The following is a 12,113-nucleotide window of genomic DNA, read 5'->3' as shown; positions in this document are numbered from 1 at the left end:
CGAATGAGCCAACATATTCAAAACTTTATTTTAAATTTGTAAACCATTTCATAAATTTGAAATAAAACATATTGTAGTACTGATCTGCCATAATTTGTTAAAATAATGAGCAGACTTAACTCTTGAATACAGCTATAAAAGAAGAATTACAGATTATAAGAGACGCAAAATTTCATTACAGTTCGAGAAAATTGGCTTACTGTTCTCTACTGCGTTATGTGATATTGAATAACACTGATTCAACAGGAAGCAAATAATCTATAGTAATTGAGTTGCTTGATTAGAATTTAATATCCCTTTTCAATACGTAGACTATAAGAGACAAGTTGAATCTGAGACATCGCTCAAGTTTTATCTAAGACTTGATACTTCCACTAGGGAATGAACTCACGAAAACGTACAAAGAGAACACGAGCGTTAGCCACATACCCAAGGAAGAGTATGTTGCCTACAACAATTCAACAATCAACAATAAAGTGGAAACGACAAGCTATAACATGATACTACTTATACATTTTTGACTTCACCTAAATTCGAGACTCGATACAGAGACGAGATCGAGACTTGACTCGAAACCGAGACCGAGATCGAGACAAGCATTTGTTTCTTGAGACAAGGCCCAGACGATGATTTTCGACTCAAGACGAGACCGGGACTACTGTTTCACGGCATAACCGACCCCGAGACTATATGTAGTCTCGTGTCGTCTTGATTCCATTCCTAGTACAAAAAGTCCATTTTGAGATAATTCAAATATTAACTTTGGTTAGATATGAGACAAATACATTTGGTTCTTGAATAATTTTTATATTGCTGAAATCCTATACTGAGTAATAGGAACAAGTTTTTAAGGACGACTGTTACTCTAACATTATCAGCAATGTTTAATGATTTAAACAAAGGTTTTGGCCTAGTATTCTTTTTACCTTAAGAAAGATTCGTCTGTCAAAGTTCATAGATACTAATAATTTTAAAAAAAGAAATAATTTATTATAGCTTTAAAAATGTGATGATTTCAAGCGAACATTTCGGGGGATGATTCACCCCGCGGAGCAAGGAAATGTTCCCCTGAGACATATCTCTACGATTGTGGTCATTGTGGGTTACCAGCATATTTGCAGTACTACTTTTGCAGTCCTCCCTGTGGCAATCTTCTCAAACCACCCCTGTTTAAAGGGATATTGAGTAAACGAACAATGCAAATAATATAACACTATTTAAAATACATTATCACAGAATCGCATCTAAACATGTTCGCACTCCGAACAAACATCCATTTGGAGTCGTCTAAATCTGAAGCTGAAATTGTCATTGAAAATCTTCAAGTATAATTTATAGTTGGTAAGTTTCTCTATTTCAGTATATTTCTTGGTCAACAAACTGTGTATTGTCTTGACATTCGATTCACTTGGCAAAAATTTCACAAAATCTGATGAGAATGTAAGGATGGCATTTGTAAGGATTCAATGTGTTCTTTTACCTTTGCAATATTTGTGTCATTGATGGTATGGCATCTGCTATTGTGGTTTCCTCTACCATCTTATGAAAACACATTTAACGAAAGAATCACTGTCACTCGTTGAATCTGAACGTGAGATATTCCAAGGAAGCACATAAATGTTTGTTCCATGGCACCGACTACATGGGTGCTCCGGGCTCAAGCAACCATTGGAGGTATTTAATGAGTACTGATCATCCATCAATTTTTGCGATGGAATTAATTCGAAATTACATTTTTATGCTGTGAATAATAAAACGAAACTATAGTACACGTGATCCTAAATTAAATTTTAGATAGGAATGCATATGTGTTGAATAAACATTTGTCAATGCCTATTTTAGACTTTAAGATTCGCGGGGTTCAGGTATAGCGAGGATCGAGCGATATAACATTACAACGATAGTAATAATAATCCATGAGTGTAATTTTGTATAATTATTTCTTGAAAAAAAAACTTTGTATTTGATGTTGTTAATTTATGTATTTAAAGATGTAAAATATTTCACGTAAATTACAAGACAGTTGAATCATTTTCTATTTTTACTCAAATTATCTCAAACGTTCTAAAAGTTTCACTCTAATCATTGCTATTTTAATAATTCTCTGTTTTCTTATTTTGGCCAATATTTCTACACATATTTGAAATTCACAATAAATATCTTAATGTTGAGGAATTTTGTTCAATATAAAGATTAGAAAATAGTGCTAAAATAAATTAAATACAACTTGTAAAATTAATTTTATTTTAACTAGTGCAATTTAAAAATAATTTCACGGTTCATTCTATATCAGCAGCTGTTGATAGTCCTTCTCGCCTCTCAGAAAAAAAATTGGGAACCACTGGTCTATTGGATGTACTAAAAAGAGATAATAAAAAGAATGTTGGACGTTACTGCCGAAGCCACCAATTGAAAAACTTAAAATTGGCGCCTAAAAATTTAACGGCGAAAAAATGTTTTATCACAAAATACGAAAAATTCTTGCTTTTTTTTTTAGTAATCTGTCCACTTTTTGTTTTTCATCTTATTATAAGGACACTGCCGATAAGTCCCAACAGGAAAGTGTCTTCTCATTTTTCGGTTTCGTGTCTTATAAAATGGATATTATAGTTTGATTCTTTTTTTTTAAAAGTACACAGTTTCTTTCACACAAACAGACATTTCAAGCAGTACAGAACAAAAATTCAGGAGAGAAGAGCTAAAGTAGCTTACTGTTTAAGAGGAAGTTGGAAGTAGCTTCAATATACAGCTATCCACACATCTAATTATATTCAGATGCACCCAGCGTAAAGTATTAGCATCGATGGTGGCGACTTCATGACTGATGTTGTATTTCAGTTCTTTTATTCTGTCTGGATTTGAATCATTTCCTTACCCTTCAGTTGTAGTCATAGAGGAAGATGACAAGTTGTTAGACCTGGAGAATGTGTCATCCACAAGTGTTTGATAACATTTTGTTCTTGAGAAAAGACATCATGATCTTGTTGCAGGGATATATTAGTCGTGTGGCAAGTCGCACCGACTTGCTGGAAGAAGCACCATTGTCTTTTATCTTCAGTGAATTAATCCTAGAGACTATTTAAAATATCCATACAAACAACAGCGCCGGCGTAGTATCAAAAATATTGGTCCAATGGTGAAGCATTTCGTTTGTCAGCTTCCTGAAATTGTTGCATACCACCGCAAGATATGGCTTATAATATAGGCTTTATAACATGTTTGGGAAAGATCTACTTATATGTGTTTGTTACTCCAATTTATGTATTGACTTCTTTGGATTTCGAATTTTTTCGTGATAGTCTATACATTAAGGAGTGAAAACTGGTAAAGATAACTATCGAAGGTAAGCTTGTTTCAAAAAAAGAAAATTACGTGCTAGCACCACCAACATATCTCCTTCTACCTCACGTGCGCTATCTGATTCGAATAATTGTTGCAGCTCATGCAATGGGCACTTTTTCTACGATTGTGAGGAATATTACTCGAAACAATGCACGAGGATATGCAAGAAGTGATTTCATGAGAAATGTGTGGAAAATGGATTTGATATGTACTTTTTAAATGTATTTTTTGATAATGGTGTTTACAGAGATTTTGTGCATTAGACATCTTAATAGTAATTTAAGTAGAGATATCTAGAACCTATGTATGAAGTTCATTCATTTTGTTTAAAAAGGTCTTATTCTTGTTATTCATTTTTTAAATTCTTGTGTTAAATTATGATTTTCAGTTATTGATTACTGTATTATGGATAGTGACTTACTGAAAGTAATTTGTTGAAAAATAAATGTAAAATAAGTTTGTTATTAATGAGCTTACATTGTTTCAGTGTTGTTGTTCAGTTATTAATGAGTTTACATTACACTTCTACAGAAGTACTCAGAGTATAATGAAACGCAGCGAAGTTAGCAAATGAGTCATACGTGGATAGGAGCAACCCTAGATCTAGTATTTCATTGCGTTTTATGTTTGATGTAAAGGACATCATTTGCAAAGAGGTGAAGAATTTAATTGTTTACATACTGTCGACATCTACCACAGTAAGTGTCCATTTCTCCCGCAAGACTTTCAAAACATAGCTACTGGTCCACAGCAACCCATTTATTTGTTCTTACACTTTGAAATACTACATTCAAGATAAAGGTTATGTGTTTCCTAGCTGGTGCAAGAATTACTGTCAAGCATTATAGCTTTTGCAGAATAAAATTGTCATAAATTTCAGAGGAGTGTCGAGTTTTTTCCTAAATATCCTTTTATGTATATATATATATATATATATATAAATATGTGAAAGGAACATAGCATTACAGCCCTAATCCTCTAGTACTTTTCTATAATTCCTTTCGCAATTTTTCTCCTTATAGTCGAGAATGTCAAAGCAATTCGCTGTTTGATTTGTCAGAGTATATTCCCATGTGAAAGAAGAATAGAATTGTTACGAAATACATTTTTCCTTTATTCGTCAATTCTCGTAAGCTTAGGTTTTTCACTCGTGATTTTTTTAAATGTCACCAATGAATTAGCTTCCACATATGTTATAATTAGTGTTGTAATAAAAGTATTTTTCTCTATGAAGTTTTTTCCCTAATCAAATTATGCTATTTTTAAGTTTTTTTAAAAATACAATACTTCGCTTTCTGCCTGTTTCGCCGAAAGCTTTAAGCTATGAAATTATCGCACACGTGGGCAGATGGCCATGTTCGGAAAACAGGAATTCCTGTTTCGCCGAATTATGTTTGGTTGAAAACTAGTTAAAGGGAAATTTACATACAGAAAGGGATTTTACCCATCTAAGTCTTCATTCTCTTATGGTTAATTTGTGCAATGTTGCCAATTTTCATGTACAGTGGGCCACAGAAATTCTTGATGTACAAAGTCCGCGAGATAGGCAACCCAACTAACGCCTGCTCCAAGATTAATTACGCCTGGTAATCGCTAGCACAGCAGTATGAAGTTTCCCCCACCTGTTAAAAGCACAAATCGTAAACAATATTTTCGTACAGAAGTGGAGCGAAGCGCAGGCTGACGAAATGACAAAAAGGAGACTTTGGATGTTTGTACTCAGAGTAAACAGCACAATACCAGAAAAAAATATACGGACATCAGAGGCGCCGATGAGAAGATAACAGTCAGGGGTCTTAAATAATCTTACAATTAACTCAAGTGAGGGATTATATAAACAAGTTAACTTACTTCAAATGACTATACATATATGCGTACCAAATAATATACGGATAGATTATGCGGTATATGCATTAGGTTATATTTTAAGTAAACACAAGGCATTGTGCTGAGTTTTGAAACTATTAACAGTAGTCCTACATGCAAATCAATTAAAATATGGGTCGACCATTCGGGGGAAGAGCCCAGCCTCCAATGAAAATTTTGGGCGTCTAACGGGCCTGAGCTCATAGGTTCCGGCGCCACTGATTGATACGTAATATTACTTCGAAAGAAGAACTTGTCCGATTTCATTATTCGTTTGACTTTTTAAACTCCTAAATATTGGTATACAGTAATTTATTTGTAAATATTAAAAGTGCAAAATTAGATAACACTCAAACGAGTTGGAGAACTTATCTGTACTAAGCGTATTTCCCCTTAGGTTTTAAATAAAACTGAAGGTTCTTGATTTGAATAATATTTGTGAAAATTTACACATTGAAACGCAAGGAGAAAAAAAGGAGAATATAGTGTCAATAAACAATTTAAAAATGCACGACATTAACGGTTAATATCAAATATAGAACCATTAACAGAATTAACTCTTAACACGTTTCCTCCATTCATTTTTCTTCCTTTATTTTCAGGATTACATCATCACTGAATTTCTCCACTGGTGATTATCTTTCAGTTAGCAGATTCCAACTGGAGCTCTGCCTTGTAAATGAAACATAATTGAAGGTTGTAAACGGCGAAGGGGAGACTCGAACTCGGATCAGCGGTTTAGAAAACCACAATGCTAACCACTCACCTAAAGCATTACTTACTTGGGTATGATCAAATAAAGAGCCTTTTCTGTTCGCTCAAAAGAGTAGCTTGTTAATAGTAAAATTCAAAACACACGAATATGTAATTGAGAACTTGTAGGGTATTATATAATTGTATTATATCACTGTCACTAAACTATTAACATTTCAGACTTTTAAAAAACAAAATAAAAAACTCCTTTATTTTGAATGAAATACGGCGCGTATATTATACTCGTAAACAAACTAAAGACGAATCAATTACTGCGTAGTAATCGTGGTTCAGTGGTCAAGACGCTTGACCAATAAACCTAAGGTAACATACTCTTATCCACGAACGACCAGTACATTTTTTTACTTTAGAATTTTCGATGGCGATTGAAAAGCGATGACACATGTTCTAATATCTTCAGATATTTGTATACTCGGATGTTTCAATACTTGAACTATCAAATCTTTAGGAATAATAATAATAATAATAATAATAATAATAATAATAATAATAATAATAATAATAATAATAATAATAATAATAATTTATCACTCTGGGCATAATATTACAACCAGAAACGTGATATTTGGCAAGAATGTTTCGGTTTTGTTTAGTGTTGCCCACGAAAAGAAGAACTTCTCATCTCGTTTCTAAAACAAAACAAAGAAAATTGAGAGTAAATTAACATTTTAAATTCGAGGCAGGACAAGATTAACTCAAATTATCGTCTCGCTTCGGAGATGAGAATTAAGACGAGACCAAAAGTATCGTAAACATTTCTCGTTTTATCTCGATTCTCTAAATAGTGTATGTCCATTCTTTAAATAACAATTGCTTTTTAGACTGAATCTTATACGTTATTTTGCTACTTTGTTTTCGGAACTCATAGAATTTATTATGTTCTGTGTAGGTATTTTTGTAGCAAAGCTATTATAATTACTTCTGCATATCCTAAAAGTTAGTTTATTATATGCCATACTGTTCAGTGATATTCAGTTATTTTTATTCCAGTTATTTTCCTTAAAACGTACAGTAGAATACCTTCTACATTAAACTATAGTGGAACGCTTTCATTCAAAATTTTCGTAGTTGCAAAGGTATGTCCCGAGATCCGGACGAACTCCCGAAATCCCGACTTAGCTGTAAGTTTTGTCTAATTTTAGGGCAACTTTAAAAATGTTAATACAAATACATAGTAAAACGCTTTGTTTGGATAAAAGACTTTGGATTATGTATATGTTATATTGATATTTTATCAAAATATACATACGAATATAAAAAGAATAGTTCCTATTTACAAATTTTGGTTGAACGGATATATGGAAAGTGTTGGAAATGACGAACGAAAATATTATTTCTAGCAGTAGGAGTAATAGTGGAAGACGTTCGGAATAATTGCTAGGAAACATTTATGACCCACACTAGGTCCTAAGCATGATACTTATGTATTCATGAATTGTTTGCTAACCACGTTACGTTCTCCTACACAACGAATTAAAGTTGTAGACAGACATGTGACGTCATATTGCTAGTACAATATTTCCTCTGCGAAGAAAGCCGTTTCCACTTTAACTTGTAAGACCGAAAGAAATTGAGTATTCTTCATTTCATTACACATCAGAAGTATGAATATTGTAGTTTGGAAAAAAACAAATTACCGTAGTGGGAAACGAACCCGGGACCCCTGCATTACGAAACAACTGCTCACGCCACTTTTTTTTTTTTTTTTTTTTTACTTATTACTCAATTTTACTTGCTATACTTGTTAACTTGACTTCTTTCCAATTACCTAGAACGACAGGGACACGAACACAGAAACATCGAGGACAGTTAAAATCACAAAGGCTCTCCCACCGGGAATCGAACCCGGGACCCCGTGCACCAAAGGCACACGTGCTAGCCACCAGACCAGCGGGGAGGGCCTCACTTCGCTAAGACTGCTCTGCTAAGTAAGAGTCAAAAACATTCGTGTATATAGCAAATGGCACACGTTTACGATAACGACGACACACACTGATTTTGGTCATGATAAAATACTATAGTCGAGACACTTTAAATTTAAATTAGAAAACAAAAATAGACATAGAAACACGGAAGGACATGAAGAAGAAACTGGTTTTAAGAGTAATTCGACCCCTTAACTGGAATCTGATGCCTCAGACCATTTTCTTTTCTGATTCACCGAAAGTATCTCCGTAACTTGTCTCTATTATGCTTAGTAATATTTGTTTCACAGTTATTTTTAGTAAACTTCAACGACAGAGACACGAACACAGATACATTGAGGACATACAATTTGAAAGGATCACCCACCGGGAATCGAACACGGGACCGCGAGCACTAAACTATCTGAGGCAGTGATGACGTGGGTCAATGAACAACTAGACTCACCTCCCATAGTGACCCACGACCTACCATGACCCACCACTCACTGTGACCCACTCTGAAACACCACCCACCATGACACTCTGACCCATTACCCATCGACCCACCACCCACCAAAACACATCGCCATCAACTTTCACATCTGATCCACGCCCTCTTCTTTACTGACGAAAGAGTTTATACTTGCAATAAAATCATGTTGTTAAATTGTAACTAATGAGAGTTTGAGTTTGAGTTTGAATCGAGTTATTTTTACAAACCAACCCACTATCACTTTTGCATATATATCAACCCACTATCAATTTTGCACCCCTATCATAAAGAAGAATTTTAAAAGATGCTATGTGACGTTCTGTTCATTTTCAATAAAGAGTTAATTTACTGAATTTTAGCTCTGTAAGTTTAACGGCTTGTGAGATACTCATTTTTTTCGCAAAAATTCGAATCCCCACTACCCCTTAAGAAATTATTATAATGAAAGTGATATGATAACATCCCACTTTGGATTAAGGCCTAACTATATACCAAAAGTCATTTCATTTGGCCGTGATGTCAGGCACACATAGTTACATCCATTTTTATATAATAATATATTATAGTGATTCAAAAATTTATTTTTTTCAGTAGTTAGCTCCTCTGAAAACTCACAGGCTGTGTGTCTTGAAAGCCAAGTAGTAGTATAAATCCTATTGCTATTGTTGCCATTACAAATATCAATATTCAGAAGATGCTTACAGTTCTTTTTTCACTTAGAGATACTCATCTGAGGTAAGTAAACACAAACAAATGAAAAAGTAACGATAATGGAGGCTTTGAAAGTAAAACATAGACAAATTCTTCAGTGTTCAGAAGGATATTTTTAGATCACGCTCGACCCTACTCATAGGAGCTAAATACGCGATTCTGGTTAGATATCCGTTTCTCGCTACGTAGCAGAAATATAGCAGAATTACAGACTCTGTTACTGGCTGTGGAGTGTACACCCTCCTCGCTGGTGTAGTGGCTTACCCGTGCGCCATTGGTGTACGGGGTCCCGGGTTCGATTCACGCTGGGAGAGTCTTTGTAATTTTAACTGTCCTCGATGTTTCTGTGTTCGTGTCCCTGTCGTTCTAGATAATTGGAAAAGCAAGTTAAAATGAGTAAAGCAAGTAGAATTAGCAATAAGTAGTTCAAGATTCTGAGGCACGTTCGGTGAGTCAGTTAACTTTAAAAAAAGTGTACTAGCGCAATGGGCTAGTAATTATAATTGCTTTTGGTAAAGGTTCAAACCTGGGCCAAAGAATTTTTTAATTTTATATTTTATTTTTTAAATTTTCATAACACTTTTTTCATTAAAATAAGATGAATAATACTCAAAAAAGTGATTTACTTACGTTACGCGTGCAGTTTTGCTACACGAATCCATAGTATAGGCAGTAGTAGTAGTAGTAATAGTAGTAGTAGTAGTAAGAGTAGTAGTAGTAGTAGTAGTAGTAGTAGTAGTAACGGGTTAGAAGCCTCGCAGGGCTTGTTTTGTTCCAGCTTGACTGTCATGATATTAATTTAACCTCAGCTGCTTCTTCAATTTTTTTCTTCTTTAATTCCAACAAAGTGACAATTTTCTTCTATTACTATAACACACAGTACATACAATTACTATAACATACTATAATACACAATATAACAAGGCACCGGACCCCCTTCAAGACTAGAAATAAAAAAATTAAGGAGGGATAAACAAAATAAAATGAGAAAAAGGATTAGCGTTAAGTATAAAAAAATAAGCTACAAGAAGCTTTTGGTTACTCTTTCTTATGAGGAGATTTGTATTACTTGCAATACATGATGGCGAGGGGAGCGAGATATCCTGGAAAAGTCAGGGAATTTGAAATTTTTAGAGAAGTTACGGAATTCTCAGAATTTCTGCTACTAGTCAGGGAGATTTCAAGCTTCCGAAAGCATAGTGCCTATGTGTAACAACTTGGAAATTTTTTATCATAATTTTTCGTCATCGCATCATTGCAGTATTAAACATGTTATTTCAAAACAATTTTCTACTGCTGTCATTTGGAACAGACAGTAGTTGACGCAATAATAGAAACAAACATTTATCTGGAAAGAAATTTCTGTTAACATTTGATTCAACAGAGAAAAAACACAGATAGTATAAAATTTTTACAAGGTATTATTGAGTATGTACTTTTTATAATAGTAAATATGTAGTTTTTATAATAGTTGAGGTCTTAATGAAAGGAAATTCGTTATATTTGAATGAACAGAGGAAGAACGTAAATACATTGTAAAATCTTTTTCAATAGTTTTTTCATTATTTTATTCGAGATTTCTTCATAGTTTGTTATTAAAATACTTACTAACATATCCTGATTTTATTGTCCTAACAAACCAATATATGTTGATAGTAAAGTAGTTTAGATTCATGGAGCTCCTGGTCCTTCAGAATTTCATGTCACGGCCCCCTCCCCCGTTACGAAATTCTGTCTAAACGAACCAATATTTGTTCCAGTAAAATAGTGTAGAATAATCGAGCCTCTGGTGTGATGACCATAGTATTTCATGTCACGGACCCCCCTTCACGAAATCCTGGCTACGTGCCTGTTTTAAGACACACAACCTATTAGGTTTTAGAGGAACTAACTACTGAAAAAAATACATTTATCAATCACTATAATATATATATATATATATATATATATATATTATAATATATAAAAATGGATGTAACTATGTGTGCCTGATCATCATGGCCAAATTGCAGTCAAATGAAATGACTTTTGGTATATAGTTAGGCCTTAATCCAAAGTGGGATGTTAAACTATCGCTTTCATTATAATAATATCTTAAGGGGTAGTGGGGATCCAAATTATTGCGAAAAAAATTCAGAATCTCACAAGCAGTTAAACTTACAGAGCAGAAATTCAGTATATTAAATCTTTATTGAAAATGAAGAGAACGTCACATAGCATCTTTTAAAATTCTTCTTTATGATGGGGGTGGCGCTTTCTATATATGCAAAATTGATAGTGGGTTAGTTCGTAAAAAAATACTCAATTCAAACTCAAACTCAAACCCTGATTAGTTAGAATTTAACAACATGATTTTATTACAAGTATAAACTCTAAGTCAGTAAAGAAAAGGGCGTGGATCATGTCAGAGTTGATGACGATGTGCTTTGCTGGCTGGTGGGTCGATGAGTGGTGGGTCAGAGTGGATCATGGTGGGTGGTGGGAAAGAGTAGGTCACGGTTGGTGGTGGGTCGATGGGTGGTGGCTCAGAGTGGATCATGGTGGGTGGTGGGTCGATGGGTGGGGGTTAGAGACGGTCAAGTTAGTTGGGTCGAGTGGGTCACGGTGAGTGGTTGGTCATGGTGGTTTGTGGGTCACGATGGGTGGTGAGTCAAGTTGTTCATTGGCCGATAGTTTAGTGCTCGCAGTCCCGTGTTTGATTCCCGGTGTATGATCCTTTGAAATTGTATGTCCTCAATGTATCTGTGTTCGTGTCCCTGTCGTTCAAGGTTACTGAAAATAACTGTAAAAGAAGTATTACTAAGTATAATAGAGACAAGTTGCGGAGATACTTTCAGTGAATCATAAAAGAAAATGGTCTGAGGCATCAGATTCCAGTTCAGGAGTCGAATTACTCTTAAAACCAGTTTCTCCTTCATGTGATTCCGTGTTTCTATGTCTATTTTTATTTTCTAATTTAAAATTAGACTCTCGACTATAGTATTTTATCATGACCGAAATCAGTGTTTTTCGTCGTTATCGTA

The sequence above is a fragment of the Thermobia domestica genome, chromosome 2, assembly GCF_964235325.1.
Source record: "Thermobia domestica chromosome 2, izTheDome1.hap1.1, whole genome shotgun sequence".
In the NCBI taxonomy this organism is placed as follows: domain Eukaryota; kingdom Metazoa; phylum Arthropoda; class Insecta; order Zygentoma; family Lepismatidae; genus Thermobia; species Thermobia domestica.
Note: the sequence above shows the minus strand (reverse complement) of the source record.